Here is a 21,784-nt window from a genome sequence, read left to right on the forward strand (position 1 = left end):
GCATGCTTGCACTATCAATATCCATATGCCTGATAATTTTGGATACCTCTATGAAATCTCCTCTCAATCTTCTACATTACAAAGAATAAAGTCCTAACCTATTCAATCTTTCCTTATAACTCAGGTCCTCCTGACCCAGCAACATCCTTGTAAGTTTTCTCTGTACTCTTTCAACCTAATTTACATAATTCCTGTGGGTAGGGGACCAAATCTGCACACAGTACTCCAAATTATGCCTCACCAATGTCTTATACAACCTCAACATAACATCATATCTCCTGTATTCAATACTTTGATTTATTTTGCTGGATCTTCACAAACTTCCAAGAAAGAGGAACCGCCATGCCGTCTTAGTAATGGCATTTATGTGCAGGACCCAGGAACAGATCCTTTGAAATGATAAGTTTGTGCTGTTCATCACAAAACTCTTTTATCTGAGAGATAACATAATCATTGATATTTTCTCAATCCGAATACCTCCTATGATGACCTTGACATTGATCTACATGAACAAAATAAAGCTCGTGGTTTAGTTGACACGCCTCCCAGGTAATAACTTAGAGAGGGCTATAGACTGATAGACAGCACAAATAATATTGGCAGCTCAGTCTTGTGTACTCTGATGTAACATGGCATTCCACAGGCAGGAAGCAAGAAGTGCTTGAGGCAACAATGCTTCTGATATATTACTCAATCTTTGATTGTCTTTCTTGCAAATCTGGATAGTTGAAAAGGAAATTGATATACTATGTTTGGAAGAACATCTCACCATTCTGCTTAAATCAAAGAATCTTGGAAAAGCATGATTAAAAACAAGAAAATATAATTGATTCTCACAGTGGTGTGTTGATCTCATGTGAGGATAAACTACTGTAACCAAAATCAGATCTCAATTTATCTTCCAATCAGTTGAATTGCAAAACATGAAACAGTACAATGCAGGAAAAGATCCTTTAGCTCCCCATCTGATTTTCAATCATAATGCTGATCTAAACTAATTCTCGCAAACTTTGTCCTTTATGTATTACATTTTTGGATGGTAAGATCCAAATTCTTTTGGATGGTAAGATCATGATTGTCTCCTGAGAATCTCCAATCACTTACCAGCAGACAGAAAGTCATAGAGCACTACATCACAGAAACAGGCCCTTCTGGCCATCTAGTCCATTCTGCCTCGACACATTGACCTGCACCTGGACCATTGGCCTCCATACACCCCTACCCCCATCGATGTACTATCCGAACTTCACTTACTTTGAATGTTGAAATCGAAGCCACATCCTCCACTTCTGCTGGCGGATAGATATGATTATCTTCCATTACCTTTTCAGTATGTAGAGAGTGCGATACTTGATCTGCTATTAGGCAGGTGACAGAAGTTTGTGTAGGGAAATGTTTTGCATCTAGTGATCACAATGCCATTAGTTTAAAAGTAAATATGCAAAAAGATAGGTCTAGTCCGTAGGCTGAGATTCTAAATTGGAGAAAGGCCAAGTTAGGTGGTATCAGTTATTATCTGACAAGTATGGATTGGAAGAGGCTGTCTTCTTGCAAAGGTGTTCTTTGTTAAGTGAAAGTGAAATTTTGAGAATACAAAGCTTGCATGCTCCTGTAAAAGACAAAGATAACAAGTATACAGAACACTGGTTTTTAAGCGAATTGAGGCTCCGGTTAAGAACAAGGAGGTACATAGCAGGTATAGGCAGGTAGGAACTAATGAAATGATGATGGAGTATAAGACATGCAGAAGAACACTTAAGAAAGAAAACAGGATGGGTAAAAGAAGGCATAAAATTGCCCTAGCAGACAAGGTGAAGGAGAATCCTAAGGGATTCTACAGATATGTTAAGAGCAAAATGGTAACCCACGTGTCGAGTCAAAAGAGGTAAGGGAGATATTAAGTACTTGGTCTGGAGACGGACACAGTCTATGGAGGTGAGGCAAAGGGGCATCAATTTCATGGACTCTCTACAGACTACAGAGGAGGTGTTTGCTGCTCTGAGGCAAATCAGGGTGGATAAATCCCCAGGGCCTGACAAGGTGTTCCCTTGGACCCTATGGGAGGCAAGTAAAAAAAAATGCTGGAGCCCTAGAAGAGATATTTAAATCATCCTTAGTGACAGGTGAGGTACTAGAGGAATGGAAGCTAGCTAGTGTTGTTCCGATTTTTAAGAAAGGCTTAAACGTAAACCGGAAAATTATAGGCCACTGAGTCTGAAATCAAATGTGGAAAGTTATTAGAAGGTATTCTAAGGGGCTGGATTTATAAGTATTTGGATAGACATGGACTGATTAAGGATAGTCAGCATGGCTTTGTGTTATGTCCAGACAATCTTTTAGAGTTTTTTGAGGAAGTCACCAGGAAAGTGGATGAAGGCAAGGCACTAGATGGTGTCTATGTGGACTTTAGCAAGGCATTTGACATGGTCTCATATGGGAGGTTGGTCAAGAAAGTTCAATTACTTAGCATTGAAGATGGGGTAGAAAATTGGCTTTGCTGGAGAAGCCAGAGAGTTGTAGTAGAGGGCTACCTCTCTGCCTGGAGGCCTGTGACTAGTAGAGTGCCGTAGGGATCATTGTTGGATTCATTGTTGTTTGTCATCTACATCAGCGATCTGGATAATAATGCGGTTCACTCAATCAGCAAATTTGTGGTTGGAACTAAGACTGGGGATGTGGTGGACAGCGAGGAAGTCTATCATGGCTTTTACAGGGATCCGGACAAATTGGAAAAGGGTAGTTGGAACTTAATACAGACAAGTACGAGGTGTTGCACTTCAGTAGGACCAACCAGTGTAGGTTTTACACAGTTAGCAGTAGGGTACTGCAAAGTGTGGTAGAACAAAGGGATCTGGAAATACAGGTCCATAATTCATTAAAAGTGGCATCACAGATGGATAGGGTTGTAAAGAAAGTTTTTGGCAGATTGGTCTTCATAAGTCAAAGTACTGAGTACAGGAGATGTGATGTCATGTTGAAGTTATATAAGACATTGGTGAGGCCTAATTTGGAGTTTTGTGTGCAGGTTTGGTCACCTACCTACAGGAAAGATATAAATAAGGTTGAAGGAGTATGAAGAAAATTTACAAGGATGTTGCCAGGTCTGGAGGAACTGAGTTATCAAGAAAGTTTGAATAGGTTAGACCTTTATTCCTTACAACGTAGAAGATTGAGAGGAGACTTGATACGAGATTATGAGGGGTATAGATAGGGTAAATGCAAGCAGGCTTTTTCCACTGTGGTTGGGGGAGACTACAGCCAGAGATCACTGGTTTAGGGTGAATGGTGAAAAGTGGTGCATGTGAGCTCGATTTCAATATTTAAGCAAAGTTTGTATAGGTACATGGATGGTAGGGGTTTGGAGGACCATGGCCACAGTGCAGGTCGATGGGAGTAGGCAGCTTAAATGGCTTCAGCATGAACTAGATGGGATGAATGGCCTGTTTCTCTGATGTACCTGTCAATGTCTCAATGCTTAAGATTCCAGATTCAGGATTGTTTAATGTCATTAATGTCACAAGTGTAAGTTAAAAGGAAATTATTGTCATTATGGATCTGATGCAGCATAAAAGAGACATTAAAGAAAAAGAACATTGTAATAACAAGAACGATGGACATACAGCCATGCACAGTGAACACAAATATAAGCATTCATTAGTCTTGTGAGACCATGGATTTGCGCCTTGGAAGGTTTCCAGGGTGCAGGCCTGAGCAAGGTTGTATGGAAGACCGGCAGTTGCCCATGCTGCAAGTTTCCCCTCTCCACACCACCGATGTTGTCCAAGGGAAGGGCACTAGGGCCCAGTAGGGCTTGGCACCAGTGTCGTCGCAGAGCAACGTGTGGTTAAGTGCCTTGCTCAAGGACACAACACACTGCCTCAGCTGAGGCTCTAACTAGTGACCTTCAGGTCACTAGACCGACGCCTTAACCACTTGGCCATGCACCAACACACTAAACACAAATAAACACAATAGAATCAACAAAAAATGCACAGAAGATGAACAAACGATTGATATGCAGAAACCAACAAACTACACATTCAAAAAAAACATAATAACAATAATAAAAAAAAATAAGCAATAAATATGAAGAACATGAGGTGAAGAGTCCTTGAAATGAGTTCATTGGTTATGAGAACAGTTCAGTGTTGGGGTAAGTGAAGTTGAGTACAGTTATCCTCTCTGGTTCAATTGCCTGATAGCTCAGCCTTTCTTTGAACACCCAGAAGACAGAATAACACAATTAAACTAAAGGTTCTGCTTTGATGATTGAGATAAAATGGGGGAAATGACTTCCTCAAATCCAGCAATCCTGTGATCTTGATACGTTATGATAAATGTTGCTATAGTGATGAGTTTGCCATCACACTTGGTTCATTGACTTCCTTTGAAATTTGAAATAAATGACAAAAGTGACAGTAATATGTCACCAAAAGCAATGTAATTATGTTAATATAACCTCAATTTCTACAGGTACACATGGAAAACAACCACCCTGTCAAATTAATGTCAACGCCTAACAAAAATCTTAATGAGAAATATTTACTGGCAGAAAAGCTGGAACTTGTTGGTAAAAGAATGCTCAGGTGCTTTTAATTAAAATCCACTCTTTGGATGAAAGAGGGTGAGAAAGAGATTCAGCTCTAGAAGTATTTGTGGTCTGGGATATCTCTGTTCTGACTCTGCTACACTGAGCCATGGCAACCAAGAAACTAGCTTCAAAAGCAGCAGACTGAATCACAGAGTTATACTCCATAGAAATAGGCCCTTCAGCCCAACTTTTTCAGAATGACCCAGATGCCCATTTAGGGTGGTGGGGTGGAAATATATCTCCACCAAATGATGATCAAAACATCAAGTGAAGCCATGGGAGCAGGTGGTGGATAGTCACACAGACAGTTGGTATACATCACAAGTCTTGGTTAGACTGGGAGAAATTCAGAGTTCAGCAGAGGAGGACAAAGGGTTTAATTAGGAAGGGGAAAAAAGATTATGAGAGAAAACTGGCAGGGAACATAAAAACGGACTGTAAAAGCTTTTATAGATATGTAAAAAGGAAAAGACTGGTAAAGACAAATGTAGGTCCCCTGCAGACAGAAACAGGTGAATTGATTATGGGGAGCAAGGACATGGCAGACCAATTGAATAATTACTTTGGTTCTGTCTTCACTAAGGAGGACATAAATAATTTCCAGAAATAGTAGGGGACAGAGGGTCCAGTGGGATGGAGGAAATGAGCGAAATACATGTTAGTAGGGAAGTGGTGTTAGGTAAATTGAAGGGATTGAAGGCAGATAAATCCCCAGGGACAGATGGTCTGCATCCTAGAGTGCTTAAGGAAGTAGCCCAAGCAATAGTGGATGCATTAGTGATAATTTTTCAAAACTCGTTAGATTCTGGACTAGTTCCTGAGGATTGGAGGGTGGCTAATGTAACTCCACTTTTTAAAAAAGGAGGGGGAGAGAAACCAGGGAATTATAGACCGGTTAGCCTAACGTCGGTGGTGGGGAAACTGCTGGAGTCAGTTATCAAGGATGTGATAACAGCACATTTGGAAAGCAGTGAAATGATCGGACAAAGTCAGCATGGATTTGTGAAAGGAAAATCATGTCTGACGAATCTCATAGAATTTTTTGAGGATGTAATTAGTAGAGTGGATAGGGGAGAACCAGTGGATGTGGTATATTTGGATTTTCAAAAAGCTTTTGACAAGGTCCCACACAGGAGATGAGTGTGCAAACTTAAAGCACACGGTATTGGGGGTAAGGTATTGGTGTGGGTGGAGAATTGGTTAGCAGACAGGAAGCAAAGAGTGGGAATAAACGGGACCTTTTCAGAATGGCAGGCGGTGACTAGTGGGGTACCGCAAGGCTCAGTGCTGGGACCCCAGTTGTTTACAATATATATTAATGACTTGGATGAGGGAATTAAATGCAGCATCTCCAAGTTTGCGGATGACACGAAGCTGGGTGGCAGTGTTAGCTGTGAGGAGGATGCTAAGAGGATGCAGGGTGACTTGGATAGGTTGGGTGAGTGGGCAAATTCATGGCAGATGCAATTTAATGTGGATAAATGTGAAGTTATCCACTTTGGTGGCAAAAATAGGAAAACAGATTATTATCTGAATGGTGGCCGATTAGGAAAAGGGGAGGTGCAACGAGACCTGGGTGTCATTATACACCAGTCATTGAAAGTGGGCATGCAGGTACAGCAGGCGGTGAAAAAGGCGAACGGTATGCTGGCAGTTATAGCGAGAGGATTCGAGTACAGGAGCAGGGAGGTACTACTGCAGTTGTACAAGGCCTAGGTGAGACCACACCTGGAGTATTGTGTGCAGTTTTGGTCCCCTAATCTGAGGAAAGACATCCTTGCCATAGAGGGAGTACAAAAAAGGTTCACCAGATTGATTCCTGGGATGGCAGGACTTTCATATGAAGAAAGACTGGATGAACTGGACTTGTACTCGTTGGAATTTAGAAGATTGACAGGGGGATCTGATTGAAACATATAAGATCCTAAAGGGATTGGACAGGCTAGATGCAGGAAGATTGTTCCCGATGTTGGGGAAGTCCAGAACGAGGGGCCACAGTTTGAGGATAGAGGGGAAGCCTTTTAGGACCGAGATTAGGAAAAACTTCTTCACACAGAGAGTGGTGAATCTGTGGAATTCTCTGCCACAGGAAACAGTTGAAGCCAGTTCATTGGCTATATTTAAGTGGGAGTTAGATATGGCCCTCGTGGCTACGGGGGTCAGGGGGTATGGAGGGAAGGCTGGGGCGGGGTTCTGAGTTGAATGATCAGCCATGATCATAATAAATGGCAGTGCAGGCTCGAAGAGCCGAATGGCCTACTCCTGCACCTATTTTCTATGTTTCTATGTTTCTATGATGCCAGATAGACAGACTCTGAAGAGTATTGATAATGGCTGGGGACATCTGTCTTGTAAAGACACTGCCCAGAAGAAGGCAAAGGAAAACCAGTTTTGTGGAAAAATTTGCCAAGAACGGCCATGGTCATGGAAAGACCATGATCACTCACGTTATACAACACTCTATATAATGATGATGAAGATGCCCATGTAAGCTGGTCGTATTTGCCTGCATTTGGCAGTCCTCCAGACCAGGGGTTCCCAATCTTTTTTATACCATGGACCAAAACCATTAAGCAAGAGGTGCATGGACCCCAGGTTGGGATTACCTGTTCTAAACCTTTCCTATCCATGTAATATCCAGGCGTCTTTAAATGTGAAGGTACCTGCTCTACACTAAATATCCTCTACGTAAAATAGTTGCCCCTCAAGTTTCTATGAAATCTCTCCCCTCTTGCGCTATACCTGTGGCATCCAGTTTATGATTCCCTGATTCTGGGGGGAAAAAGATTGTGTGCATTCACCCTCATGATTTTATACACAGCTCTAAGATCACCCGTCATTCTCCATTCTCCAAGTCCCAACCTGCTTCGTGTCTCCGTATAACTCAGTCTCTTGAGCCCTGGTGACGTCCTCATAAATGCTTTCTGCATTTTCTCCAGCTCAGTGATATCATTCCAAAAGCCGGGTGACCAAAACTGGACATAATATTTCACGTAACACACATCAAAGTTGCTGGTGAACGCAGCAGGCCAGGCAGCATCTCTAGGAAGAGGTACAGTCGACATTTCATTAGTCCTGACGAAGGGTCGTTAGTCCTGACAAAGGGTCAGATGCTGCCTAGCCTGCTGCGTTCACCAGCAACTTTGATGTGTGTTGCTTGAATTTCCAGCATCTGCAGAATTCCTCGTGTTATAATATTTCAAGTACTGCTTCATCAATATCTTGTAAAAGTGCTGCCAGAGCCTTCGTTAGATAATGCCAGAATTTGAGACAGGCAATTGCTGAGCTCAGCTGGGTCAAAATTGAGCATAAAATCTGACCCATCACCTGTTAAAACTAACTAACATGACTCAGTCTTGTGCAACAACAGTTCAATACAATAGCTACTGTACCTTTTCAATGCACCTTACGGACTAAAACTTTCAAATACAAAAGTGCATTGTACTGGTGCTCAGGCATAATTATATTACAAACAAAAATACCCATTCTGAGATTTTTCTAATATTTTTGAATCATAAATTCACAGAGCACAGAATCAGGCCCTTCAGCCTATCGAGTCTATCAATGATCTATGGGTTGATGTTGTGTACTTAATATTTCAGTAATATTTGAGTAATGTAAATATATTGTTTGAATAAGCATTCATGCTCATTTAAATAATTTATAAAGGGTTATATGTTAAAATAAGTGAATTGCATGTTATCACATCACCATGTGATACACAAACAACACATTTAAAATAAAACAACAAAGTTAGGCTCATATCCCCAGTCCTGTATCTTTCTTTTAACTAGCTTAATGTTTTGGTGTGACAAAACATAACAGTGGTGATGATGTATATTTAAAATGAACCTGAGATGACTACTTACCTGTAGAAACACAACAAGATATCAGAATTGAAAGAAAACACTGAAGAAACAGTCAGGTTAAATAAAAGCACAGCACTATTTTTTTTTTCTTCAGAGCACCATATTTTCTTCATGAAAGGAAAGACAATTGAGTAAATAAGAAGTCAGATAATGATTTTCTAAATAATGAGTATCGGGTGATAATAATCATAAAAAAAGCAGAAGTAGCTGGCGGCATTGGAAAGATTGACACGTTTGATTACACAACAGACAACTAGAATATGTACACTGAATAGATTGAACAGTGTTTTAAATCAAATGAAATAGCCAATGAGAAACAAACACCAGTTTTGCTGAATGCATTGGGTTTAAAGGCATACAGTTTACTGTGAAGTTCAACTGCTCCAACCAGACCAGCTGAAATACTGATATCGTGAGCTAAAACCGTTGTTGATTGCAGAATGCTTTAGGTTTCATAAGCGGAGTCAAAAGAAAGGGGAATCCAATTCAGTGTATGTGGCTGAACCAATGAAGTTGTCTGAGGATTGACAGCTCAGAAATGGGCTTAATAATGCACTGAGAGATCATTTAGTTTGTGGAATCTTACGAGAAAGCATTCAAAAACAGCTTCTAACTGAAGCACAACTTTTATTTAAAAGAGCAGTTGAAATTGCTGAAACAGCAGATAGAGACACAAATGAGTTGCAGTCAGGATGAAAGCGAGCGTGAACAAAAGTGCAATGTCTAAACAAAAACTGGCCTGGATGGACAAATTGTGCTACTGTTGTGGCCTGGCCTCACATTCTCCAGACCAATTCAAATTTAAAGGTGAAACTTGCAGAAAATGCAACAAAGTAGGACACATTCTGTACAAAACCATATTGGGCAGACAAAAGATAAATGGACTGCAGAAGGTAGAAAAAAAGATAAAAAGTCAAGTTGTAATTTCAAAAAGGGCAGTTACCTGCAATCTGTTGATGAAAAATCTGACAGTGTGACATTGGACTGAGTAGCCTTAATATTTACAGTGTGAAAACTAAAAAGAGACAAGCAGCATGGCTTACACCAAAAATGCAACTTTAAAATGGAACTGGACTCTGGCTTAGCTGTTTCAGCCATTCCACAAAATGAGTTTGAAAGGCATTTCAAAGATAGTGAACTGTAGATCTCCAACTAAAAACTTATACTGGAGAAAAGATAACTCTTGTGGGAAAGACATTCGTAAAAGTGATTTATATGATTATTGGGCGTGTATGAGGTGAAAACAGCAGATCCAGCATTGTGGAGGTGTGAATGGCTGAGCCAACGACAACTTTATGGGAGATCCAGCCACCATTTGCATGCCATATACCCTGCAATAGAGTCAACTGAGAGTGAATTAAGAAAGTTACTAGATGATGCCGCACCAGTATTCAAGGAGTGCAGTGGAATGCTCAAACATATCAGGGGTAAAATAGTGTCAAAAGAAAATGCCACATGCAAGTCTTACAAAGTCCATCCGATTCCTATAACCATCCATGATAAAGTAGCCAGTGAGCTAGATCGTGTGGAGGCTGAAGGAATGTTTCAAAAGTTTAGGGGTGACATGTGGACAAACTTGGATTGTTTACTCTGGAGCAGCTATGGCTGAGAGAAAATCTGAGTGAGGTTTATATGACTATGAGAGACATACATAGAGTAGACAAATGGTATATTATTACTTACTTACTTACTTCCTAACCGGCTGGTGGCGTAGTGGCATCAGCGTCGGACTTCGGAACAAAAGGTCCCGAGTTCGAATCCAGCCGGCTCCCCTGCACGCTTTACGAGCTGGTGATCTCTTTAGAAACTCTCCCAGCAGAAGGCAATGGCAAAACCACTGCTATAACTTGCCTCATACATGGTTCCCCACTACATGGAGGGAAATCACCCACTAACCGGAGAAACTCTGGATCTGACGTACCTTTCCTACTTCCTACCAACTACAACATTGGTGTTTAGGACAAAATGAAGTTCTAAGACTTCTCTCTGTCTTAGCATTCTTCTCTATTGTGCTCAGTGTGGTTCAGGGTCCTCATTTCTGTCTCAACGGTACAATGCCAAGTTGTCTTTGGGCTCCCACATTTCCTCCAATAAAGTGCTGTCTTGATGATGCAGTTGGCCTCTCCTCTCATCACGTGTCCAATCCATCTCCAAAGTTTCTTCATGATGATTGTGTATGTCACTTTGATGACACTGAAGGAGTAGGAAGTGGTTGGCAGTCTTTCTTGACCAGAAGATGAGGAGGATCTTCCAGTGGCTTGTGGTGTGGAATGATGACAGCTGGGCAAGGTCACTCTCTGTCATTCTGACCTGTACAAAAGTGTGGACAGAACACAGCTCTGGTCTATCTTTGGCTGTAATGATTCATTTTTGCAGTTATTTGTGCTAGCATGTCAGTATTGTACATGGTTTATACATTCCAGAAACCAATTTTGGCCTTGGTCTTGGCAGTGTTCAGAGCTTCCTTCATCGTGCTAGCAGCTATCTATCCATTTTCACTACTGTCAGCAATGCAACTTTCGGGCGGAGACTTAAGAATACTGTTGCACACAAACGTTTAGTGTTGTTTCTGTAACATCTTTGCTTTACTGGTCAGGATTGTTATCCCTGAGCTGAACCTCAAAACTTGGAGAACTGGTGGACCATTCTTAATCTAGCCTCTACCCTTTGACCAGTTCAGCATAGGTGACTCCTACCAAAAGTCAGAGCTTAAGGCCTTGACTCCAGTCAGCATAGCTCTCTAGTCATGGAAGCACACAAGTTTCAAAACCATGACAAGGTTGTGGGTTGTGGTCCCCTTGGTGGACAATATTTTTTCCAGAGTCTAAATGTCTAATAGCAGATGGCATGCATTTATGGTGACAGGGAGTAATTTCAAAGGAGATGCAAGTGGCAAGTTTTTACACAAAGAGTGCTGGGTGCCTGGAATGCACTGCAAGGGATTGTGGTAGAGGCAGATATCTTAGGTAATTTTAAGAGGAGTTTAGATAGGCGCATAAATATGAGTAAAATGCAAGAATATGGATGTTCTGTAGGCAGAAGGGATTAGTCTAGTGTGTCATTTGATTATTAATTTATTTGGTTCAGTACAGCATTGTGGGGCACAGAGCCAGTTCACTGTTATGTATACTAAATCCCAGACCAGTCTGAGTTTCATTGTCTCATTCACCAATATTCACATTAGGGAAAATTTACAGTGGCCATTTGACCCATCGGTCATTCTTGGGATGCAGGAGGAAACCACAGCACTCAGGCGAAATCCACATGCTCTAGGGAGAACCTAAAACACCACAAAGCCAGCGTCTGAAGTCCGATTTGAACCCTCGTCACTGAATCTTTGAGGCAGTGACTCTATTACTTGACCCACTATGACTTTAACCAGCCTGCCAAACATAACATTTCAATGTTACAATCATGAGTCATTCTATTCATATTCTGCTTTTGATCTTGAGATCTTGATAGTCACTTACTTTCAGTAACTGGTCTTTGAAAAATAACTCACTGCATATGACAGAATAACATATATAGGCCCAAGTTCTTTGTATTTACAGCTCTCACATTTTCTAAAGTTACCTCATCACTTAAATTTTGCATTAGTTATTCTCATTTGAAATCGAAATTAGCTGCTTAAAATAGCTCAGTCCTTTAAATCAACAATTCAACACAATCACAGCCTTTTCAATGTGTCTTACATGAATAAAGCTTTCAAATATAAAGATGCATTGCACTGATATTAAGCACATTTATATTCTAAAGCTTCAGGCACGATTTGCCCAGCTGTGGGCACTTTTTTAATATTGTCGCGTCTGTTAAGTATGTAAGAATAAATGCCAATGATGGAGGAACTAATAAATGTTGGATGCAGCCAGCAACTCAAGGGATGGCAGTTAAAACTCATTGACTTTTGCCTAACAACACTGAGCAGATGTAATGTTTCATTTAATTAGGTTACAAAGCAATCACACTTTGAAAAGTAGCCCTAGGTTTACGTAAGAGATCTTGAGCCAGCAGACGATTGTGATATTCGTTTGTAATTCCTGCATGAAATCTAACTTAAGTTAACTATTAACCTATCATTTTTAGATGCACCTCCAATATTTTTTTAATTTTAACACTTCTTTCTGTCCTTTAAGCTCCATGTAACATATGAGATTTATTTATTTGTTTATTGAGATATAGCACAGAATATTCTCTTCCAACCCTTCCAGCCATACCACATAGCAATCACTTGATTTAATCCTAGCCTAATCATGGAACAATCCTAGCTGCATCAAGGCCTGGTATGGAAACACCAACCCCTTTGAACAGAAGATCCTTCAAAAAGTTGTGGATTTGGCTTAGTACATCGCGGGTAAAGCCTCCCAACAATTGAGCATATCTATGTAAAATACTGTCATAATAAAGCATTGGGATCCTCACCACTGAGGCCACAAGGCCATGCTCTTCTCTCCTTGCTACCAGAAGGTACAAGAGCCTCAGGACTTGCACCGTCAGGTTCAAGAACAGTTACTGCCCCACAATCATCAGGTTCTTGAATGAAAGGTGATAACTCACTTGCCCATCCATTGAGATACTCTCACAACCAGTGACCTCAATTTAAGGACTCCTTATCTTGTCATTCCATGTTCTGCTTATTTACTGCTATTTATTTATATTTGCATTCGTACAGTGTGTTACCCTTATGCACTTAGTTGATCTTTCATTGATCCTGTTACAGCTACTATTCTATAGAGTTGCTGAGTATGCCCACAGGAAAATGAATTTCAGTGTTGCATATGGTGGCATATATGTACCTTGATCATAAAATTCACTTTGAACTTTGATTTACCAATTAACCTACCACCTGGAACATCTTTGGACTGTGGGAGGAAACTGGAGCACTCAGAGGAAACCTACATGGTCACAGGGAGAACATACAAACTCCTTACCAGGTTTGTAATAGAACCCGGGTCACTGGTACTAAAAAGCATTGTGATAAATACTATGCTATGGGGCCGCCGTGCTTGGACAATTATCATTTAGTATGCAGACACAAAAATCTGGAATTATCGATATGAAGTGTTCTTGGCATTCTGTTCTGACAAGAACAGGACATGAGGAAGAGCAAGTTTAAAATAATATGCATGGATTCACAACTATGTTTGTACTCTGACCTTTACACCAGGTATACTCCAGACATTTTCTTTGTTTGACCTTTATCTCAGTAAGAATCAAAGATTTAATATTCTCATTTCACTGGGGCTTTTCAGGGCCTGTCCACAGTTAGAGGAAGCAGCTAAGCAGTCAGCAAGCTCCCTTGAGGGAAAATAAGACCGAAATGAGCAAAAATCCTTTAAAGGTAGAGTATGATGGGAGGTCAAAGGGCAGACCTGAGGCAGACTTGTCTGACTTGAATGAGTTGCTGCATCACTTGTTTTCCTCTGCAATTTTGGACTTAACTTCTTAAAAAAATCTGAGGAAATGCTAGGTTTGCATTTTGGAAGAGATCCTACAGTACTGTGCAAACATCTTAGGCACATATGTATATATACTGTAGCTAGGGAGCGTAAGACTTTTGCACAGTACTGTAGTAATTTTATGTATTGCACTGTACCGCTGCCATAAAAAGAACTGATTTCACGACATACGTGAGTGATGATAAACCTGATTCTGATATGGACCTCTATTGTGGACTGAGACTGGGAAGGGGGCAGGGAGAGGGAAATCATGGTTGGGAAAAGGGGAAGGGAGCTGGAAGTATCAGTGAGACATTCTGTAATGATCACTAAACCAATCGTTTAGAATCAAATGACCTTACCTGGTGTCTCAAGGCTGGATGTGTCTGCAGCTGTGGCACCCTCCGCCCCGGCACACATTCTCTGCCACATGTCCCTCACCCCTTCTGTGGCTGTTCTCCCTTGCCACTCCCAACAGATTTACAGACCTGCTCTCCGCTCCACATTGACAAAGACAGTACTATGCAAAATGCCTTGGAAAGGGAGTCCATAGGTTGTGGAATCAGTGTTAGGGTGGGGTGTTTTGGACCGAGACCTTTCATCAGGACAACGTCTGTGGAAGGAGAAGGATACACGATGTTTACCCAGCATCAGGAATTTGAATTAATTGCAATAGGTAATAGATGGCTTGACATACCACTCCCAGAATCAGACAAATTAGCTATGGTGGAACATTATAAACACATTTCATTTAATTGAACAGGCATAATTCAACATGAGTCAGTATCACACTTCTAATGACACCCTCGCAGTGACCAGATCACTGTATGTACTCATTGACTCTTGTTGTGTAACTTAGCTGCAGGATCCATGTTTTCCCTAAACAGCAAAATCTGAATGAGCACAGCTTGTTTACACTGGCCTCACGTATTATTGAACTTCACATCCAAAGCTCAGTCGAACACCATTTTGGTATTTAGCTTAACATCGGGAAGTATTTGCATATTTGTTTCAACAACCAAGACTGAATGTTTGATAAATGAGATACCTGACCTCCGAAAAGTGATTGTCAGTGGCAATCTTTTTATCCGCTGCTTGTCAGATTAGTAGCTGTTGTGTGGGAAATGAATAAGGAGTTGCCCCTGTCTGAACGGTGCTTTGCCACCACATGCAAAGGACTCCGTTAGGGTTGTTGATTGGTAAATGTGAATAGCTCCCGGCTGAAGGGATTATATAAACTGGGACACTGAAACGAGGCAAAGTGGCATTTGGAAAACAAAGAGACTGCGAGAAGCAACGTGAGTGCAAGATGTGCAGGTTTTTTCAGGAGATAACATTCTGGAGCTGAAGAAGGTTAATGAAGTTTATTTTATCCTCCATTTCATTTACAGATTTGCTTTGAGTTGATAGCTCGCAGCACTAGAACAGTGACAGGCAGGCACATGTGAATGACAGTCCTGTCTGTATGGCATGAAAATATGTGGGTTGCTTAAAATATAAGTTCTGGCTGTATGACATGAAAATATGTGGGCTGCTTAAAATATAAAATATGTGGACTGCTTGAAATATAAAATAGCAGGGCCAGTTTTGACTGTTAAGTATCTGTAGCTCCAAAAGAATTCATATCTCCTCAATTCTGTTAAAATCTGTTGATATCAATAATGAGGTTACCATCATAATGGGATCTTCAACATATCAACCAAATGGTTGACAATCTACAGTCAGTGACTACATGATTAGGTGCTCATTAATGCAAATATTTAATCAGTCAATCATGTGGCAGCAACTCATGAAAGTGTGCAGACCTGGTCCAGAGGTTCAGTTGTTCAGTCCAAACATTAGAATGGAGGACTTTGAACATGGAATGATTGTTGGTGCATCACTGGAAGGTTCGAGTGTGTCAAAAACTGCTGATCACCTGGGATTTTCACACACAACAGTCTCTGAAGTTTACGGAGAACAGTGTGAGAAACAAAAAAAAAGATAACACCCAGTGAGTAGCAGTTCAGAGGGTGAAAACACCTTGTTCATGAGAGGTCAGAGAAGAATGGCCAGACAGGTTCAAGCTGACAGGAAGGTGACAGCAACTCAAATAAGCACATGACAACAGGGGTGGTCAGAAGAGCAACTATGGATGCACGGCACGTCAGCCTTTGAAGTGGAGGAGCCACAGCCGCAGAAAAGCACGAATATGCACCCAGTCACCACTTTACTAACTGGAGGAGGTACCACGTCAAGTGGCCACTAAATATTTGTGAACTGCTTAAGTTATACAACAGTAGGGTCAGCTTTGACCTTTCAGATCTACGGCCCTCCAAAAAAGCAATAGCTCCTCAATTCTGTTAATAGCAGTTATCAGTTTACTGTCAAGCTGGGACCTTTAAAGTATCAGACAAATGGATTTATGATTTTTTTTCCAACAGGTGTTTTGTCATTAAAATACTTCGTGTTATCAAACACTGTTTTTGGAACATTTATAAAGAACAAAAAAGTCCCTTGTGAGGTGTATAATGCATTGTTGTTCTTTGTGTAACAGTGTATTGAAATTGATGCTGTTGGCTTTGGCAGCGTTTCCTACTGGTGTACAGTACAGCTGTCAGCACATAGCTCCCAGGTGTGATCTCAGCAGTGAGCTCTTCAAATAAACCATACAAGTCACGATACAAGTAGCAGGGACATGGATTGGTAAGGTTTAGAAGGTTATGGGCAAAAGGGACTTGCTTGGATGGGGCATCTTGGTCAACGTGGACCAGTTGGACTGAGGTCCTGTTTCTTGGCTAGATGACTTGTTACTCTATGACTCCATAAGACTCTTGCAGCTTGTGGAGAGCGTTAATACTGAATGAACAGATGCTGCATTATTGGAGTGGATGGTGGGAGAGTGCTCCCATTGGCGTCAAAGAGACCCAGGACAAGCTAGTGAAGATAAGTGAACACAGAAGCACATCATTTGTACTTTGGGGACAGGTAAACCCTTCAGGGATATTTTTCCCATGCAAGGAATGAATGCAGTTAACAAATGCCTGAAATATAGGAATGGTGACAAAAGCCCTCCCTTACGGGTGGAAGTTAAGGTGGATAAAAATCCTTGTCTTTCAGTGTGAAAACTGGGCCATTTCCAGAGCCCAACAATGAACATTATTCTGTGAGATGAGGCTGGGATCAAAGCAACAGCTAGGAATAAACCTGTGTCTGGAAGTGAAGGGTGACCTCGTGAACTTTGGGGACAAAGCATTGAAAACACGTGTGAGGTTATTCTTGATGTATTGAGTTCAAATAGATTAGAAAGCAGAATCATATTTAATATCGTTGACTTACATGAGTGAAATTTCTTGTTTTGTTGCAGCAGTACGGAGCCAAAATATCAGATGACAATAAATTGGTTCGCATCCGTCCATCTCAAAGGACAATGGGCGATGATAATCAATGATATCAAAGATGATATTCAATATTCAGGAGGGATAGACATGACAGAAAAGGAGGTGGGGTGACGTTGCTGGTTAAAGAGCAGATTAACGCAATAGAAAGGAAGGACATAAGCCGGGGAGATGTGGAATCGATATAGGTAGAGCTGCATAACACTAAGGGGCAGAAAACGCTGGTGGGAGTTGTATACAGGCCACCTAACAGTAGTAGTGAGGTCGGGGATGGTATTAAACAGGAAATTAGAAATGCGTGCAATAAAGGAACAGCAGTTATAATGGGTGACTTCAATCTACATGTAGATTGGGTGAACCAAATTGCTAAAGGTGCTGAGAAGAGGATTTCCTGGAATGTATGCGGGATGGTTTCTTGAACCAACATGTCGAGGAACCAACTAGAGAGCAGGCTATTCTAGACTGGGTTTTGAGCAATGAGGAAGGGTTAATTAGCAATCTTGTCGTGAGAGGCCCCTTGGGTAAGAGTGACCATAATATGGTGGGATTCTTCATTAAGATGGAGAGTGACATAGTTAATTCAGAAACAAAGGTTCTGAACTTAAAGAGGGGTAACTTTGAAGGTATGAGACGTGAATTAGCTAAGATAGACTGGCAAATGACACTTAAAGGGTTGACGGTGGATATGCAATGGCAAGCATTTAAGGATTGCATGGATGAACTACAACAATTGTTCATCCCAGTTTAGCAAAAGAATAAATCAAGGAAGGTAGTGCACCCGTGGCTGACAAGAGAAATTAGGGATAGTATCAATTCCAAAGAAGAAGCATACAAATTAGCCAGAGAAAGTGGCTCACCTGAGGACTGGGAGAAATTCAGAGTTCAGCAGAGGAGGACAAAGGGCTTAATTAGGAAGGGGAAAAAAGATTATGAGAGAAAACTGGTAGGGAACATAAAAACTGACTGTAAAAGCTTTTATAGATATGTAAAAAGGAAAAGACTGGTAAAGACAAATGTAGGTCCCCTGCAGACAGAAACAGGTGAATTGATTATGGGGAGCAAGGACATGGCAGACCAATTGAATAATTACTTTGGTTCTGTCTTCACTAAGGAGGACATAAATAATCTTCCAGAAATAGTAGGGGACAGAGGGTCCAGTGAGATGGAGGAACTGAGCGAAATACATGTTAGTAGGGAAGTGGTGTTAGGTAAATTGAAGGGATTGAAGGCAGATAAATCCCCAGGGCCAGATGGTCTGCATCCTAGAGTGCTTAAGGAAGTAGCCCAAGAAATAGTGGATGCATTAGTGGTAATTTTTCAAAACTCGTTAGATTCTGGACGAGTTCCTGAGGATTGGAGGGTGGCTAATGTAACCCCACTTTTTAAAAAAGGAGGGAGAGAGAAACCGGGGAATTATAGACCGGTTAGCCTAACGTCAGTGGTGGGGAAACTGCTGGAGTCAGTTATCAAAGATGTGATAACAGCACATTTGGAAAGCAGTGAAATCATCGGACAAGGTCAGCATGGATTTGTGAAAGGCAAATCATGTCTGACGAATCTCATAGAATTTTTTGAGGATGTAACTAGTAGAGTGGATAGGGGAGAACCAGTGGATGAGGTATATTTGGATTTTCAAAAGGCTTTTGACAAGGTCCCACACAGGAGATTAGTGTGCAAACTTAATGCACACGGTGTTGGGGGTAAGGTATTGGTGTGGATAGAGAATTGGTTAGCAGACAGGAAGCAAAGAGTGGGAATAAATGGGACCTTTTCAGAATGGCAGGCAGTGACTAGTGGGTTACCACAAGGCTCAGTGCTGGGACAATATATATTTTACAATATATATTAATGACTTGGATGAGGGAATTAAATGCAGCATCTCCAAGTTTGAGGATGACACGAAGCTGGGTGGCAGTGTTAGCTGTGAAGAGGATGCTAAGAGGATGCAGGGTGACTTGGATAGGTTGGGTGAGTGGGCAAATTCATGGCAGATGCAATTTAATGTGGATAAATGTGAAGTTATCCACTTTGGTGGCAAAAATAGGAAAACAGATTATTATCTGAATGGTGGCCGATTAGGAAAAGGGGAGGTGCAACAAGACCTGGGTGTCATTATACACCAGTCATTGAAAGTGGGCATGCGGGTACAGCAGGCGGTGAAAAAAGCGAATGGTATGCTGGCATTCATAGCAAGAGGATTCGAGTACAGGAGCAGGGAGGTACTACTGCAGTTGTACAAGGCCTTGGTGAGAACACACCTGGAGTATTGTGTGCAGTTTTGGTCCCCTAATCTGAGCGAAGACATCCTTGCCATAGAGGGAGTACAAAGAAGGTTCACCAGATTGATTCCTGGGATGGCAGAACTTTCATATGAAGAAAGACTGGATGAATTAGGCTTGTACTCGTTGGAATTTAGAAGATTCGGGGGGGGATCTCATTGAAACGTATAAAATCCTAAAGGGATTGGACGGGCTAGATGCAGGAAGATTGTTCCCGATGTTGGGGAAGTCCAGAACGAGGGGTCACAGTTTGAGGATAAAGGTGAAGCCTTTTAGGACTGAGATTAGGAAAAACTTCTTCATACAGAGAGTGGTGAATCTGTGGAATTCTCTGCCACAGGAAACAGTTGAGGCCGGTTCATTGGCTATATTTAAGAGGGAGTTAGATATGGCCCTTGTGGCTAAAGGGATCAGGGGGTATGGAGGGAAGGCAGGGTTCTGAGTTGGATGATCAGCCATGATCATAATAAACGGTGGTGCAGGCTCGAAGGGCCGAATGGCCTACTCCTGCACCTATTTTCTATGTTTCTATAATCGTCGTCATCACAAACTTGGGTGGAAGGTATGGAGATCCTGAGATGTCCAGTCATCAAGATCCCTTCTCACCCTCACCAATGTAGTCCAAAGGAAAGCTTATGAAGCAATACGTTTAGCACCCGCTTGGCTGCTGGAGCTGCCGGAAGGATGTTGAATTACATCCAGCTACCTTAGGGGCTCCACTCTGGAGGCTGCCAACAAGGCAGTGAGACTATTTACCCATAGCTGGGAATCTGGTGCATGATCACTAGGGTATGTCCACACACCAGTGGGCCTTTGCACTACATCTGCAGAAGCCAGACCTCCTGCCCAACCTCCGTAGTTCATCCTGAGTCTGAAGAGTTCAGTTTCCGTGCGTCATCAGCGAGGAGGCACTACAAGAGGCTTGCTGTTGGACAGGCTATATACTGGTCGGGAAAGACTCTCCTTTTCAAAAGACTGTTAGCTGGCGTTGGAAGCTGACAGTGAGAACAACAAGCACCTCCCACTGCACTCCACACTAGATGCATCACGGCAAACTGCAATTGAAACCACAAACTACAATTACACAGGATATTGGTCAAAGATCAAAAGTCCCTAGGATCATAAGACCAATGACATATGAAGAGAATTAAGCCATCCAGCCCACTGATCTGGTCTACCATTCCATCACTGCTGGTCTAAGACCAGAAGATGATCAGGCATAAGAACAGAATGATGCCATTTGGATCTTTGAATCTGCTCCGCCATTTCATCATGGCCGATTTATGATTCTCCTCAACCACTTTCTCCTGCCTTCTCCCTGTAATCTTTTCCCCTTTACTATTCATAACCATATCAAACTTGGATTTAAATATACCCAATGACTTGGACTCTACAGCTGTCCAAGAATTCCACAGATTTACTACCCTCTGGCTGAAGAAATTTCTTCCCATCTCTGTTCTAAGAGGACATTGTTGTATTCTGAGGCTATGCCCTCTGGTCCTAGACTCCTCCACTAAAGGAAACATCATCTCCATGTCCACTCTATCTCGGCCTTTCAGTCAAGCAACCCACCTCTACCCTAAGCAACATACGCAAAATACCGAAAGAACTCAGCAAGCCAGCCAGAGTCTATGGAAAAGAGTAAACAGTCAATGTTTTGGACCAAAACCCTTCAGGACATTTTGTGTTGGTTCCTTTGGATTGCAACATTTGCAGAGTTTTTCGTGTTACTTCTACCCTGCTTGGTTACCTCTTCAAAAAGCTCAATTAGATTTATGAGACATCATCTCCCTGACATGATTCCGTGTTAGCTTCTAATCAGTTCCTGCATTTCTAAGTAATCGTAAATCCTCTCCTTCAGGAACTGGCAAAGTAGCATTATGGTTAGCCCAGAGCTTTATAGTATGGGTGACCAGGGTTCAATTCCCACAGCAGCTTGTAAGGAGATTATATGTTCTCCCCATGACCACATGGGCTTCCTCTGGGTGCTTCAATTTCCTCCCAAAATATAAAGACGTACCAATTGGTAGGTTAACTGGTAATTGTAAATTGTCCCATGATTAGGCCAGGATTAAAAAAGAGGACTGCTGAGTGGCATCACTTGAAGAGCCAGAATGACCTATTCCACTCTGTATCTCAATAAATAAATATTTCCCTAAAATAAATATTACCCTCACTGACCTGTTGTTTGCAGGCTTATTGCTGCTACACTTTCCAAGAAGAGAACATTAGC

General features: G+C 41.6%; 1 long non-coding RNA gene across 1 annotated transcript in view; it reads left to right on the forward strand.

Annotated features, from left to right (window-relative positions):
* The first annotated feature begins 15,234 nt into the window (after nucleotides 1–15,234).
* LOC134348835 (uncharacterized) overlaps nucleotides 15,235–21,784 on the forward strand; it is a 46,806-nt gene continuing 40,256 nt past the window's right edge. The window contains exon 1 of the long non-coding RNA XR_010018498.1: nucleotides 15,235–15,248. This is a non-coding gene — a long non-coding RNA (uncharacterized LOC134348835). The remainder of the gene's footprint in view (nucleotides 15,249–21,784) is intronic.

The sequence above is a fragment of the Mobula hypostoma genome, chromosome 7, assembly GCF_963921235.1.
Source record: "Mobula hypostoma chromosome 7, sMobHyp1.1, whole genome shotgun sequence".
Taxonomy (NCBI): domain Eukaryota; kingdom Metazoa; phylum Chordata; class Chondrichthyes; order Myliobatiformes; family Myliobatidae; genus Mobula; species Mobula hypostoma.